At 38.0% G+C, this 17,225-nt stretch overlaps 1 protein-coding gene across 3 annotated transcripts in view; it reads right to left on the bottom strand.

The window, feature by feature from the left end:
* INPP4B (inositol polyphosphate-4-phosphatase type II B) overlaps positions 1-1,204 on the bottom strand; it is a 704,914-nt gene extending 703,710 nt beyond the window's left edge. For all 3 annotated transcript variants that reach the window (XM_040250456.1, XM_040250457.1, XM_040250454.1), the window contains exon 1: positions 1,139-1,204. The gene's annotated coding sequence lies outside the window, so the exon portion shown is untranslated. The remainder of the gene's footprint in view (positions 1-1,138) is intronic.
* Positions 1,205-17,225: the final 16,021 nt, after the last annotated feature.

Below are 17,225 nucleotides of genomic sequence, written 5' to 3'. Positions count from 1 at the left end.
TATATGTAAAGTGACATCACATCTTCACAGTCATATAAGTAGATAATATTGATAGATGGCTTTAGTTCCCATCATAAGTCTAACCTTCTAGAAACGTTCTAGTAAAAACTCTTTTGAGACAGCAGCTTTATTCATGAAACATACATTTTATATCTGCATCTGTGCTCAGCTTTGTTTACGCATATATGTCATTAGAATATTTGCATGAACGTTCACATTCTAGGGCCCACGTATGTAAATAAATCACACTCAGTTGGAAAATTTAGCAACTAAACATGCAATCTGTTGAGTATAATCAGGCATGCTATTCAACAACTGTATGCTATAATTCAGTCTTTCCAAAGAAAATATATGCTTTGCGTTAAGAGTGTCTCCATCAAACTCGATGAAGTTTTTCCAGGAATTTGTACAAAATCTTTTTGCCTATTCAAGAAACAATATATAAAACCATCTGACTGATGCTTAAATAAAAAGAAAATCTTATAAAAATTTACCGATTCTCTCATTGTCTATTATTTGTAAATATGACACACTAATTGGAGTTATTTCCAGAGTACAACAGCAGTCCCCAACCTCTTTGGCACCAGGGACCAAAGATTTTGTGGAAGACAATTTTTCCCATGGATGGGGGGAGTGGTTTCGGGATGATTTGAGTGCATTGTATTTATTGTGCTCCTATGAGAATCTAATACTGCCGCTCATCTGACAGGAAGTAGAGCTCAGGCAGTAATGTGAGTGATGGGGAGCAACTTTGCTAATTAGCCCACCACTTACCTCCAGCTGTGCAACCTGAAAAGGCCATAGACCAGTATCTGTCCATGGCCCAGGGTTTGGGAACCCCTGAAATACAATCTTCTAGTCAAGATCCTATTCACCCATTTAAACAAATGCAAGTGTAGTGTCAGAAAATTAATCATTATCCACAATCCTTTAAGCTAATCTATATTTTAAAATTTACTGTCTACTTCCTCAATATAATGCTCATCAAAAATCATTCCTTCTACTTTTCAGATAATGATTTACTCTTCTGATTGATTACCCAATAGCTAAAACTAGGAATCAAGAAAAAACCAACTAGTTGAATGCACTGGAGTTAAACAGACTGAAAAAATATACAACAATTTAAAATAAGCATTACCTTGGTCTGATTTTTCATGAAGTATAGCAAATCTCTTGCCAGGCAACACCATTTCTTTGGGTTCTGTGGGCAAAAAGAAAAGAGATTAATAAAAACAACCTTTCTTTTCACTCTATAAATGCTTAAAGAAGATTTATTAGTAATAAAGGTCAGAGAAGAAAATCATTTAACAAAACATTCAGCTCCATTCAGCAGCTGCCTTGGGAACCACTTGCTTTAAATGCCAAATAATTTCCCCAAAGGTCCCCTCTCCCCTGCAGCTGAGAGCATGGGTGACTGCTACAGATCCTCAGCCCCGTTTTCTTTGCCTCTCTCTCTTTTCTCACATTGGAACAAGACCAGCACTCCAGCAAGGAAAAGCAATAGCTTCAATCATTTCAAAAGATAAGATGCAATCCATGTTGAGACAGAACATTTACTTGGAATATAACACACTGAAATGGAATTTGCAATTATCTAAACTTAGTTTCCTCCCTCCCCTAGTGAGGAGGGCTTTTAAAATGTTCACACAAGTTTGGGTGTTTTCCTATTATGCCTTTCCACAAAAATGATAAAATGCGATATTGTTGGGATGACTCAGTAAATAATTGCAGATTGCCCTCCTTATGAGCCGCAATATCAGGGTTTTTCTATGCTGCTCCGAGAAGGAAAGTACTTGATAGGAGTCAAAAGTTATGAAAATATATCTTATTCCCTCCCTTAGCATATAACCATCTTGAGGAGTGTCCCATAAAAGATTTTATTGCATCATTATCTGAATGTTCAGATTGCAGGATAAGAAATTCAAGTCTGAGCAATAGTTCTCCAAAAAGAACTGTCACATAGATAGGTAAGAATTTTAAAATCTCCTCTTAAGAAAGTTATTTGAAGAAATATTAGCAGTTAAAAGCAATGTTGATTAATTGACTGTAACAGTCATTAGAAGAACAATCATATAATTTCAATCACCACCACATCTTACTAGCTGGGTGATCTTAGGGAAGGGAATGAAACTCTATAAACCTACTTTTCTCATCTGTAATATCAGAATGGTAATTCTTCCTACTTCGTAGAATTGATAAGATAAATAAACAAGACAAGTACATAGAAAAGACACAGACCTAATAATGTTAGTCAATGTAATTATGAACATCATTATTACTATTATTATCATTGTTCTCCTTCTAAAAAAATCTTGCAACCCTTTTGAAAATCACTGCCCTAGTGAGCCACATGGTGGAATGATTAAAATCATACCATACTGGATAGTTCTTCATTTGTTGATTTATTAGTCAGTCAATGACGGCAAAGGAAATAAAGAGTTGTTTTAGGACTTTGGGCAGATAAGGGAAAAGATTAAATTGCATTTCAGGAGGATGAGTAAGCTGTCACTCTCCTGCAACGGCTTCTTTTGACTTTGCTGAGGATTTTAATTTAAAGATGTCCTCCAAGAAATTGGGATGCTTCAAGATTCACTTAAAGCAGCTGACCCTTGTCTACTCTTGTGAATACGCAATTCAATTCAAAAAAACACCTTGTGAGGCCCTACTGCAGTCAACAGATTTTAGAGAAACCATTATAAACAAAAAGGACTCAAGAAAAACACTGTCCAGTGGAGGAAACATTTGTAGACAATTATTTCAAGCAATTCATGAAAATACCATCATTAAACAATATAAAATGTGCTGAAGCAACAGAAAGAATTGAAAGGATATAATGCAGCCAGGAAAGGGTCATTTAAAAAACAATCATAAAATCATATGATATCAATTATATGTGAAATCTAAAAACAAATGATGCAAATGGACTTATTTACAAAACAGAAACAGATTGACAGGAAACAAATTTGTGGTTATCAAAGGGGAAGGTATGGGGGGATAAATTAGGAGTTTGAGATTAACATATATATACTGCTATATATAAAACAGATAAACAATAGACTTACTGTATAGCACAGAGAACTCTATGCAATATTCTGTAATAACCTATATGGGAAAGGAATCTAAAAAAGAATAGATATATGTATATTCATAACTAAATCACTTTGCTGTATACTGAAAACTAACATAACACTGTAAACCAAGTAAATTCCAATATAAAATAAAAATTTGAGAAAAATAATAAATAATCTTTAAAAAATCAGTCAGAATAACTGAACTGATGTACTCCGACTGACCATCAGTCCTGTTTGGTCCACAAAATTTTTACAAGAGAGAAGGACTTGGAAAGACTGAGTCTGGCAGGTAGATTAAGTACAGATGTAAGTTAAGATGACATTATACAGAGTAGACACCAATCTAACATGACTGGTGTCCTTATGAGATGAGATACAAAAACATACACACAGACAGGAGAACACCACATGAAGACAGAGACACAGAGATGGCCATGTAACTAGGAAGGCAGAGGTATGCCTGCAAGCCAAGGAGTGCAAGGATCGTCGGCAACAACGGAAGCCGAGAAAGTCGTGGAACAAATGACCCTCTAACACTTTTAGATACCACCTTGCCCTACTGACTAAGTCCTGTTGACTCTGGACTTCTAGCCTCCAGAGCTGTGAGAGAATTAATGTTTCCTGACCCAAGCCACCCAGATTGTGGGAGTTTGTCACAGCAGCCCCAGGAAATGAATGCAACATCTTTTGAGCCAATCAGACTTAGGCCTTCATCCATACCCTGGTCACTTGAGACTTAAAAAAAAAAAAAATTATATTGATTCACCAAACATAGTCTCACTTTAGAAATCAGAATACCCAGCTACATATAGAAAGGTGACTTTTTTTTTTAATCTTTTCTTTTTTCATTTAATTTTTAAGGGAGTAGGGCTTCCCTGGTGACTCAGTGGTAAGGAATCTGCCTGCCAGGAATACAGAAGACATGGATTCAATCCCTGGTCTGGGGAGACGCCCATTCTGCAGAGCAACTAAACCCGTGTGCCACAATGATTGAGCCTCTGTTCTAGAGCCTGGGAGCTGCAACCACTGAAGCCCCCAGGCCTAGAGCCTCTGCTCTGCAACCAGAGACGCCACTGCAATGAGGAGCCCACAGACCCCAGCTAGAGGGTAGCACCTGCTTGACACAACTCGAGAAAAGCCCACGCAGGAATTACGACCAAGCACAGCCAAAAATAAATACATAAAATTATAATTTTTATGGGAGTAGAGTTGAGGTACAATCTTGTGTTAGTTTCAGATGGACAGCAAAGTGAATAAGTTACACATATACATATATCCACTCTTTCTTGGATTCTTTTCCCATGTATGCCATTACAGTGTATTGAGTAGCATTCCCTGCGCTAAAAGGGCTACCCAGCTGTGCTATACAGTTGGTCCTTATTAGTTATCAATTTTATATACAATAGTGTGTATATGTCAATCCCAATCTTCCAATACTACCCCCTACCCACTGGTGGCTATAAGTATATTTTCTATAACTGTACCTCTATTTCTGTTTTGTAGATAAGTTCATTTGTACCTTTTTAAAGATCCTGCATACAAGCAATATCATATGATTTTTGTCTTTCTCTAAATTGTCTAACCTCTATAGCCAAAAGCCAGTGAAGAAGGTCCTCTATTGTTTCCCCGGGTCCTTCCTCCTCAGCTAGTCAACCTTGGTTCCAAGGCCTCTGGAATATGGGAGTGGAGTGAAAGAGGGGAGCTGGGAAAAGAAGTGGTCAGTGGAGAAGGAAAGTTAACTTTCTGGTCACTGACCTAAGAGGGCTGGTATCTACTCAAAGCTGATTCCTAACCAATGGATGCTTTTCCAGGTTCAGTGATTTATCCCCCTTCTCCAATCACTAGGGACCTTTCTTTCATCTGTACAACCCTTGACAGGAGTCATACATCTCACTTTATCACTTATGACATCACAACTCCAAATGACACCTTTAGCTTCTACCTGCTGAGACCAGTTCAGCCTTCGGACAGTCTTTGGGGACAGGACCCGGACAGCCTCTCCCACATTCAAGTTTCACATCAGCTCCACAGGGAACTCTCCAATGAACCCCGGGAAAATGGGCTAACCCCCTTGCAGCATCTCTCGATTGCTCTACCATGAGCTATTCACAAGCTCATCTCCTGGCCTTTCAAGTCACTGTCTCTCCTTCCACCTCCAAAACTTCAAGGGGTACACATTAGACTCTCACTGAGTCTCCTTGATGCATCTCTCTCCAGCATGAAGAGGGGGAATGTGGAAATGCTATTCAACCTGCCTCCTTGTGGACATGTCTCCTGGAGCCTCAGCTCATACCAAAGAAATCTGCCTTTAATTTCCAGGTTCTCCACCCCTTTTGTATTAGGAATGTAGGGGTCATCTAATCACCTTGAGGGAATTTATACAAGGTAATGTGTCTCATATATCACTTTGGTGTCTGATAGGTATTGCCTCAAGAGTTCAAAATTTTCCAATTTTATTTCCTGTGATATTAGTTTTCGCAATTTGAGCTTTAGAAGACCCATAGGGGAAGCAGCTACAAATTGCAAAATATGTTTACAGGGAATGCTACTCAAAGTTCTGTGGTGACCTAAATGAGAAGGAAATATAAAAAAGAGTGGATATATGTATACATATGAGTGATTCATTTTGCTATACAGCAGAAAATAACACAACACTGTTGCAACTATGATCCAATAAAAATTTTAATTAAAAAATTCTACTGGATTTTTTTAGAGCTTCCTGAACATTCTGTGATTTTTAAATTGTTCTTAAATATAACTTCTCCTATTCAGTCAGGCAAAGTGTCTCATGGTTCCCACGTTCTTCTGTGCCATTTCCTTTCTCTATGTCTATTCCTTCTGCTGGTCGTTCAATTCTTTCTTTTCAGCATCTTCCGAAGTTACCACCCTACCAAAGATTTAATGCTAACTTCTCCAGAAAGTGATCCCCAGGTACTTTGAACTCTGCTGATTTCTTCATTATTTGACCCTGTATAGCAATTATAATAAATGCTATAATTTATACTGCTTTCTTGGGTTGTCTTGTGTTATCATATCTTTCCAACTATATTTTAAGTTCCTAAAAGATTGTTAGGAACTTGCACCTCTTGTCTGTTCCCTTTAGTGCTTAATTCAATATTCAGCACATGTGAAGGAAAGTCCTAATAAGTACACAGCCACTTGTATGTATTAAATATCTATTTACAAATATAAAAAGAAGTAACTTCTGTAGCATAAATATCTCACCATGTTCTTTGATAGAAACTGCATAACATCCTTATTGTTGCAAAAAATTTATAGAACATTTGAACAAATATTTCAGATAGGAAAGAGGCAGAGGGAGGTAATAAATGAGAGAGATAATAGGCCATCATATAACAAGGATGCTATTACTTTGAAATAGATCTACATTTAAGATTTTGCATTTTTCTATGTCTCACTTCACCCTTCTACCATGGGTAGCATTTTCTCTACCTAAGGATTAGGAATGTCCTAAGATAAATAAAAGGGTTACCCAGGTGGTGTTAGTGGTAAAGAACCTGTCTGCCAATGCAGGAGACAAAAGAGATGTGGGTTCGATCCCTGGGTCAGGAAGATCTCCTGGAAACAGGAATCACTTCCCACTCCAGTATTCTTGCCTGGAGAATTCCATGGACGGAGGAGCCTGGCAGGCTATAGGCCATAGGGTCACAAAGAGTTGGACATGACTGAAGCATCTTAGCATGAATACATACAAGATTAAAAAAAAATTAAAAAACAAAGATGTTTAGAGTTTAACATCCAAAAATAATTCTGGGTCAAAAGCAAGAAAACAGTTTTGTATACCAAGTTTTCCTTAGAGAAAACAGGATCTTTAGAAACACGTTAGCTACCATTAATGTATTAGAAGGCACACCTAGAGAAACAGATCACAGAGTTCTGCAATATTAAGAGCAGAGAAAATGTAGGGTGCGATGTAAATGATAAGGAAAACCATCCAGGCTCAAGAGCTGTATGGAGTAGAAGAGAAAAGAGGAGGGGGTCAACACCGAGTCATTATTTTCCTTGTTTAAGTATAAACCCCACATGAACACGGTCATAGGAGCTTTTGGACTAACAGACTACTTTTCAGGGCACAGATTGGAGAGAACTGTGAGAAAACCAGCATTCTGCATTAACACAACAAAGAAGCAATTAAGGGGCTTTAGAGGAGGAGCCTGGTGGGCTGCCATCTATGGGGTCTCATAGAGTCAGACACAACTGAAGAGACTTAGCAGCAGCAGTAGCAACAGAGGGAAAATGAAGGTGAAGTCGCTCAGTCATGTCCGACTCTTTGCGACCCCGTGGGATGTAGCCTATCAGGCTCCTCCGTCCATGGGATTCTCCAGGCAAGAATACTGGAGTGGGTTGCCATTTCCTTCTCCAGGGGATCTTCCTGACCCAGGGATCGAACCCAGGTCTCCCGCATTGGAGGCAGACACTTTAACTTCTGAGCCACGAGGGAAGCCCAACAGAGGGAAAGAAATGTCTAAAGACATGAACCAGGGACTTCCCTGGTGGCCCAGTGGTTAAGACTCCGCACTTCCACTGCAGAGGGTACCAGTTTGATTCCTGGTCAAGGGACTCAGATCCCACATGCTGCATGGAGTGCCCAAAAAAATTTACAAAAATAAAACAAGAAAAAGCTCCAGTATTCATCTAAAAGGGGTGCAGAGAGATAACAGAGAATGGGCGACAGCATTTAAAGAGATAAAAGGCTCAGATTTCCTCAAAACTCCTGAGTTGTAAAACTTCAGATTCCAGAAGCTCCAAAAGTCTTGAGCATAATAAATAAAATAAGGAAAAAAAAAAAAAAAAGACATGAACCTGAGATAGAATCCCATTATCCCACAACCAATGTATGGTGTCCCAGGGAGACGGAAGTTCCCAAGGACCCTGAGCAGGGGACACAGGAGTCCTAGGCGAGCATGGCCCCCATACTACACTCATCCAAAATGAGATCATAAGAGGCCCATTGCAGCCCACAGTCACAATGCCATAGTGGAAGAGAAGAAGAAAACAAATAATTCTGAAAGCACTGACCACTGACCCAAAGGTTGTCTGGGTCACCCATCCCCAAGAAAAATAAACCAAAAGGTGTCAGCTACAATGACATCATTTTTCAGATGAGAAAACTAAAGCCCAGAGTGGCAGACATTTACTCAAGAGTATGACTCACATGAGGACTCAGCAGAGGCAATAATTGCCATTTTTATAGCACCGTATGAAATGCTACCACATCTTCCTACATTCTCACCTGCAGTCCAGTTTTTCTTTTTACTATACATATCAATTGAACAGAATGTGGTCCACTGGAGAAGGGAATGGCAAACCACTTCAGTATTTTTGCCTTGAGAACCCCATGAACAGAATGAAAGGCAAAATGATAAGGATACTGAAAGAGGAACTCCCCAGGTCAGTAGGTGCCCAACACGCTACTGGAGATCAGTGGAGAAATAACTCCAGAAAGAATGAAGGGATGGAGCCAAAGCAAAAACAATACCCAGCTGTGGATGTGACTGGTGATAGAAGCAAGGTCCGATGCTGTAAAGAGCAATATTGTATAGGAACCTGGAATGTCAGGTCCATGAATCAAGGCAAATTGGAAGTGGTCAAACAGAAGATGCCAAGAGTGAACGTCGACATTCTAGGAATCAGCGAACTAAAATGGACTGGAATGGGTGAATTTAACTCAGATGACCATTACATCTACTACTGCACTCAGGAATCCCTCAGAAGAAATGGAGTAGCCATCATGGTCAACAAAAGAGTCCGAAATGCAGTACTTGGATGCAATCTCAAAAACGACAGAATGCTCTCTGTTCATTTCCAAGGCGAACCATTCAATATCACAGTTATCCAAGTCTATGCCCCCAACCAGTAATGCTGAAGAAGCTGAAGTTGAATGGTTCTATGAAGACCTACAAGACCTTTTAGAACTAACACCCAAAAAAGATGTCCTTCTCATTATAGGGGACTGGAATGCAAAAGTAGGAAGTCAAGAAACACCTGGAGTAACAGGCAAATTTGGCCTTGGAATGTGGAATGAAGCAGGGCAACGACTAATAGAATTTTGCCAAGAAAATGCACTGGTCATAGCAAACACCCCCTTCCAACAACACAAGAGAAGACTCTACACATGGACATCACCAGATGGTCAACACCAAAATCAGATTGATTATATTCTTTGCAGCCAAAGATGGAGAAGCTCTATACAGTCAACAAAAACAAGACCGGGAGCTGACTGTGGCTCAGGTCATGAACTCCTTATTACCAAATTCAGACTTAAATTGAAGAAGGTAGGGAAAACCGCTAGACCATTCAGGTATGACCTAAATCAAATCCCTTATGATTATACAGTGGAAGTGACAAATAGATTTAAGGGCCTAGATCTGATAGATAGAGTGCCTGATGAACTATGGAATGAGGTTTGTGACATTGTACAGGAGACAGGGATCAAGACCATCCCCATGGAAAAGAAATGCAAAAAAGGAAAATGGCTGTCTGGAGAGGCCTTACAAATAGCTGTGAAAAGAAGAGAGGCAAAAAGAAAAGGAGAAAAGGAAAGGTATAAGCATCTGAATGCAGAGTTCCAAAGAATAGCAAGAAGAGATAAGAAAGCCTTCTTCAGAGATCAATGCAAAGAAATAGAGGAAAACAACAGAATGGGAAAGAGTAGAGATCTCTTCAAGAAAATTAGAGATACCAAGGGAATATTTCATGTAAAGATGGGCTCGATAAAGGACAGAAATGGTCTGGACCTAACAGAAGCAGAAGATATTAGAAGAGGTGGCAAGAATACACAGAAGAACTATATAAAAAAAGATCTTCATGACCCAGATAATCACAATGGTGTAATCACTCATCTAGAGCCAGATATCCTGGAATGTGAAGTCAGGTGGGCCTCAGAAAGCATCACTATGAACAAAGCTAGTGGAGGTGATGGAATTCCAGTTGAGCTATTTCAAATCCTGAAAGATGATGCTGTGAAAGTGCTGCACTCAATATGCCAGCAAGTTTGGAAGACTCAGCAGTGGCCACAGGACTGGAAAAGGTCAGTTTTCATTCCAATCCCTAAGAAAGGCAATGCCAAAGAATGCTCAACTACCACACCATTGCACTCATCTCACATGCTAGTAAAGTAATGCTCAAAATTCTCCAAGCCAGGGTTCAGCAATACGTGAACCGTGAACTCCCTGATGTTCACGCTGGTTTTAGAAAAGGCAGAGGAACCAGAGATCAAATTGCCAACATTCGCTGGATCATGGAAAAAGCAAGAGAGTTCCAGAAAACATCTATTTCTGCTTTATTGACTATGCCAAAGCTTTTGACTGTGTGGATCACAATAAACTGTGGAAAATCTGAAAGAGATGGGAATACCAGACCACCTAACCTGCGTCTTGAGGAATCTGTATGCAGGTCAGGAAGCAACAGTTAAAACTGGACATGGAACAACAGACTGGTTCCAAATAGGAAAAGGAGTACATCAAGGCTGTATATTGTCACCCTGCTTATTTAACTTCTATGCAGAGTACATCATGAGAAAAGCTGGGCTGGGAGAAACACTCGGCTGGAATAAACACAAGCTGGAATCAAGATTGCCGGGAGAAATAAAAATAACCTCAGATATGCAGATGACACCACTTTTATGGCAGAAAGTGAAGAGGAACTAAAAAGCCTCTTGATGAAAGTGAAAGAGGAGAGCGAAAAAGTTGGCTTAAAGCTCAACATTCAGAAAACGAAGATCATGGCATCCGGTCCCATCATTTCATGGGAAATAGATGGGGAAACAGTGGAAACAGTGTCAGACTTTATTTTTTAGAGGTCCAAAATCACTGCAGATGGTGACTGCAGCCATGAAATTCAAAGACGCTTACTCCTTGGAAGAAAAGATATGACCAACCTAGATAGCATATTGAAAAGCAGAGACATTACTTTGCCAACTAAGGTCCGTCTAGTCAAGGCTATGGTTTTTCCAGTGGTCATGTATGGATGTGAGAGTTGGACTGTGAAGAAAGCTGAGCGCCAAAGAATTGATGCTTTTGAACTGTGGTGTTGGAGAAGACTCTTGAGAGTTCCTTGGACTGCAAGGAGATCCAACCAGTCCATTCTGAAGGAGATCAGCCCTGGGATTTCTTTGGAAGGAATGATGCTGAAGCTGAAACTCCAGTACTTTGGCCACTTCATGAGAAGAGTTGACTCATTGGAAAAGACTCTGATGCTGGGAGGGATTGGGGGCAGGAGGACAAGGGGATGACAGAGGATGAGATGGCTGGATGGCATGACCAACTCGATGGACGTTGAGTCTGAGTGAACTCCAGGAGTTGGTGATGGACAGGAACCCCTGGCATGCTACAATTCATGGCGTCACAAAGAGCCGGACACGACTGAGCGACTGAACTGAACTGAACTGACTGATACATATCAATTAATGCTACGATTCAGTTAATATTTTAAAATAAAAATTTCAATTACATATTTAACTAAAAATAATAATAGAGATGGTAATTTTAAATCCATTTTCTTTAATGAGTAATGAAATAGATTTTAAATTAAAATAATAAGTTTTGAGTTTGCAGGGAAAAATATTAGACAATTTAATTAGCAAATTTAGCAAGAATACTGAATTATTGCAAAAATAAAATTGTGTTACCATGTAACAAGAAACAAACCAAAAATAGGAATTATAGAATAAAGTATAAAAAGTAAAATAGAATTAAAAACCTCACATACCTGGAATAAACCTAACAAAAGATGTTTATGATCTTTATACCAAAAACTTACAAAACATTACTTAGAGAAAATAAAGCCAACTAAAAGATTGAAAGACTGCTTAAGAAGGATATCAGTTCTCCCGCAATTAATCCATGCATTCAGTATATTCAATAATCCAAATCCTAGTAGCTTTATTTTTAATTTTATAAGCCAAAATTTACACAGGAATGTAAAGGGCCGAGATTAGCCAAGGCAATATTAATGGGAAAAAAACTGGAGATATCAAACTTCTTGTGAAACTTTTGCAACTAAAAGTGTGTAATTGGTACAAAAGCAAACAGATATATGGAATGAAAGAAAGTCCAGAAACAAACCTACACAAATCATGAAAACTAATTATACAAGTAAATTATGGCAAGTTTGACAATGTGGAGCTGTGGTAAGAAGGCAACCTCTCTACTAAATCATACTGGTTGAATTATATATCCATTGGTGATGAAAAGTGAATCTTAATTCCAACATACAAAAATCTGTTTCAGAAGGTTTTATATCTAAATGTAGATGATAAAACAATAAAGCTTTTAGAAGAGAATATCCTTCCCTTTGGGGTAGACAATGGTTCTTAAAAAGCATGGAAGTGGTAACCATAAACGGAAAAAAAACACTGTAAGTTTGACTACATTAAAATTAAGAACTTGTGTATAGAAATATCGAATAACTATATTATGTACCAGAAACATAGTGCTGCAGGTCAGTAATAATTAAAAACAAAGAAACAAATTCATAGAAAAAGATCAGATTTGTGGCTACCAGAGGTGCAGCGTGGGAGGAGGGATTGAATGTAGTCAAAAGGTACAGACATCCAAAGGACAGCAGCTGGAGATAGAACATTGGTGTTTTCCCTGGAACACAAGCCATTTCCCTTAGTTTTAACATATAACATTCCTTCTCAAATTGCCCATTCATTGTTGACTTTGTTTAATACAAGGGAATCTTGCATAAAATGCGTGCATATTCTGTTTTAAAACATATTTGCCTATCTAACAGTACATATGTTTGAGGAAAAAAAGTTTAATTTGAGCACTGTCAGCCAGGAAACACCTGGAGCTGATTTTAAGTGTTAAGCCTAACCTTTGACATTTTCTTTTGCAAATACTAAAATTGCTACCAACTGCATCCCTTTCTAATTTCCTCTTGCTTACTATTTTATGAAACAATTATTTCAGACAAGAAAAACACACAAAACAAAGGTTTAGAATTGTAGGTTTTTAGAAGAGTCTGCATTTAAATATTGTAAAGAAAATATAAATATAAAAGAAGAAATACAATTAATACATTTATATGTGTCTGCAAGCAAAAGATAGAAAACTCTTTTTCAACTCTGAATTATAATTATAAGTAGTTAAGTATCAATAATGAAAACCACAAAGGTAATAATAATCAGGCCCAGGCATTTGAAACATATGCTTAATTTATGCCAGAGGAAAGGCAGAACTAAAACAGTAACAAAAAAGCTACATGCCATGTTTGAAACATACAAAAGACTGAATACTGGGAATAATTACATTTGACCCTTTTGATTTTTAATATTTAAACTTTTTCTCAGTTGGTGAAAACTGTCTTTTCTAAATAATATACTTTAATTTCACTGATAATTTACTTAATCTTAAATTTTCACTTAACTATTGTTTATTCAAATAAATGATCAAAATATTTTCCCATAGGCAATTTAGCAAGAAAATAGACTTTTTGAACATTATTTTTAAAATTCAAGTTTCGAATTAGAAGTACCTTATTATTATCATTACTGAGAATGCAAAAAAAAATGCAAAAAAAATAAACATTTAGTGTCATCAAATATAAATAAGGCATTGTTCTGAGTTGTAGTCTTATACATTTAACACACACAATTTTAACAGTATTTAACAGTAAGTACACTATTATCCCATTTGATAGATGAGGAAACTGAAGACAGCTTGGTTATTGGAAGTTACCTGAGTCACAGAGTGAGTCAGCAAAAGCAGGATATGAAGGCTGGTAGCTGTCACCAATCTCATTCCCTTGACTGTTCCACAGATAATGTATCTCTGCTATTGAATATTTCCAGTGAGTTCCCATTACTAAACAAATATTCTATCCTTAAGGTCTTAATATTTAAATATATTAGCTATTACAACAAAGCTTCTCATTGTATTCTATACATATGTTGTATAAAAACTTTCTGTGTACATCTTTGCCATTTTTTGCATTTTTCATGTCTTCATTAGAATTGTAAACAAATTATACTTTGAATTTAAAGCACTATCTCCTAAGAGTTTAAAGCAATTTGCATATATCTTGCCACTTACATTTAAACACAGATAAACATTCAGCACTTGTCTCTGAATTGAGTTTTATATATTTTATTGTATGTTTTCCCATCTTTTATCTCATGCTGTTACCAAAGTCAAATTCTCAGATTCCAGGCCCTTTATTATCAAAGGGTGGTTCATAAACCAGCAGACTCTCCATGTCCCGAGAGTTTGTTAGAAATACGGAATACCAGGCACCACCCTGCTGCTGCTGCTGCTAAGTCGCTTCAGTCGTGTCCGACTCTGTGTGACCCCATAGACGGCAGCTCACCGGGCTCCCCCGTCCCTGGGATTCTCCAGGCAAGAACACTGGAGTGGGTTGCCATTTCCTTCTCCAATGCATGAAAGTGAAAAGTGAAAGTGAAGTCACTCAGTCGTGTCCGACTCTTCGAGACCCCATGGACTTCAGCCTACCAGGCTCCTCCATCCATAGGATTTACCAGGCAAGAGTACTGGAGTGGGGTGCCATTGCCTTCTCCGAGGCACCACCCTAGTACAACGGAAGACTAACAAGAACCTCAGGTGATTTCCAGGAATATTAAAGTTTAAGAAACTTGCTTTAGATAATATATTCTTCTAAACTGAAGGCTTCCTTAATCCATGTGTGTCTTTGTCTGTGTGTGTAACTGTGTGTGTGAGCTCAGTCATGTCCTACTCTCTGCAACCCTATGGACTATAGCCCAGCAGGCTCCTCTGTCCATGGAATTTTCCAGGCAAAAATACTTGAATGGGTCACATTTCCTTCTCCAGGGGATCTTCCCAACCCTGGGATCAAACCCACCTCTCTTGGATCTCCTGCATTGGCAGGCAGATTCTTTACGACTGTGCCACTTGGAAAGCCCTTCTTAATCCTTGCTTCAGCTAATATATTTCTGTAGGTTTTGTGGAAGATACTCATCAATTTTACTACTAAGTGTTTTGGTCTGTTAAAAGTATTATTGAAGGCATCACTATCTCTATCAGCTTTATCACCTGCAGTGTTACTAAATTAACTCTTGAGGACTTAAAACAGAAGTTTCCTTTCTAGGGCTGTCTGTAAAACTGTTTGCAAGGTGTTATATCCCTTACAAGTGACTACAAATGCCATCAATAGGAAACAGACAGGCAGAGCTGACATGCTTTAGCTCTAGTGTGTAGCCTTGTAAATGTCTAAGAGAGCTCTTAAATTGAAAGATCAATAGTGGCATAGCTCCTGTTTTTCTCTAAATCCTGGGAGATTTTATGCTATATTATAGTGCAACATTGATCTCAATTCCTTTGTAAATTCTTCTCAGATTTTCCTAGTTTTCAGGTATTCATTTATAAGGTGCCCTAGGGTTTCCTGGCTTTTTATATAAGTTGACCTGAAAAGGTTCCAGAAAGATATCTTAGTAGTAATACAGATTTTCTTCTGGCTGAAACAACCACCGTCGACAACAAACAAAATCAAACACAATAATTAATAAAACGCTCAAAGAAAAATATCCATATGGAAAACCATCAAAATAAACTTAAAAACAGTAAATTAAAGCCAAAAAAACCCATCAATCATAAAACAAGACAAATTTTGTAATACAAAATCCCCTGGTGGCTCAGTGAGACAAAAAGCCACCGGAAATGCAGGAGCCACAGGTTTGATCCCTCGTCCAGGCAGATCCCCTGGAGGAGGAAATGGCAGCGCACTCCAGCATTCTTGCCTGGGAAATCCCATGGACAGAGGAGCCTGGTGGGCTACAGCCATGGGGTCACAAAAGAGTTGGACATGACTTTAGCAACTAAACAACAACAACAACAAAATGCTTTTTATTATTTTAATGAAGCACCAGTATCCACGTCTTTTAAAAAAATTTCAATTATTTATGACTTTATCTCTTTGCATTGGTTCTCGAATGGATTTCCAACATATGAGCTAGCTGAGGCAAGATTAATTTACTTGAGTACGTAACATCAAGGAAAATTATTCTTTAATATCCTGCCAATAAACAGCAAAATAAAGAATGTTTGAGTATGATCTGATTGCTCAGCTATTGCTGCTGCTAAGTCGCTTCAGTCTTGTCCGACCCTGTGTGACCCCAGAGATGGCAGCCCACCAGGCTTTCCCATCCCTGGGATTCTCCAGGCAAGAATTCTGGAGTGGGTTGCCATTTCTGTTTCCAATGGATGAAAGTGAAAAGGGAAAGTGAAGTCGCTCAGTAGTGTCCGACTCAGTGACCTCATGGACCACAGCCTACCAAGCTCCTCTGTCCATGGGATTTTTCCAGGCAAGAGTACTGGAGTGGGGTGCCATTACCTTCTCTGATGATCTGATTATTAGACAGTAAAAAAAGAATTAATTTTAATTGTGTCAGCTGTGTCGGCCATGCAGGAGATTTAAATATTCCATTATTAGTCCACTGGATCAAAAATGATGAAAGAAAAAAATAACTTTAAAATGTTCATAGTATCTCTGAACATATTATCTTTGAAAATGCTATGAACACATTTATCAGTGTCTTGCTCATGTTAATTACTATGATAACTTTTTCATATATATTATTACTCATCTTTAAACTAACAATTTAGGAGAGATATAAAGATCACTTTGGCCACTTTCATATTTTTGACTTGGCCCAAGGAGAGAAGTTTTACATCCCTTTACAGTCTTTCTATTTTATCTTATACCTACTTCACCTCCCTAGGATAAGGAAAGATAATTTGATTAGCCAGATAGCCACATTTTATTTGTACGTGGTTTACTATGCTTCAATTTATTAAACCAAGTGTAAAACTTTGTTCAAAAATTTGGAAATTAATTAAACATTAAAAAACACTTTACCTAAATTAACTCTTACTTTCCACTCTCATTCTAGGAATCAATGATTTTGGTGGAGCATATAAACAACAAAACTCACAGCAGAAGAAAATTTTATGATGCTGAAAGTATTTATGTAAAGAAAACCTAAATGATATCTAAATGCAAGAAAAAGAAACAATCTATAAAAAAGGAATTTACAGTTGAATATCTCCATATTCTACTACCAAATTATTATAGAGTAAAAAGAGGCACAAAAATAAAAACTATATGGTGCTCAATCCAGATATCTCTGCTTCTGGTAACACAGACACCAGCAAT

Source organism: Oryx dammah, unplaced genomic scaffold, assembly GCF_014754425.2.
Source record: "Oryx dammah isolate SB20612 unplaced genomic scaffold, SCBI_Odam_1.1 HiC_scaffold_12, whole genome shotgun sequence".
NCBI classification, from domain to species: domain Eukaryota; kingdom Metazoa; phylum Chordata; class Mammalia; order Artiodactyla; family Bovidae; genus Oryx; species Oryx dammah.
This window is presented reverse-complemented; position numbering and strand designations above follow the sequence as displayed.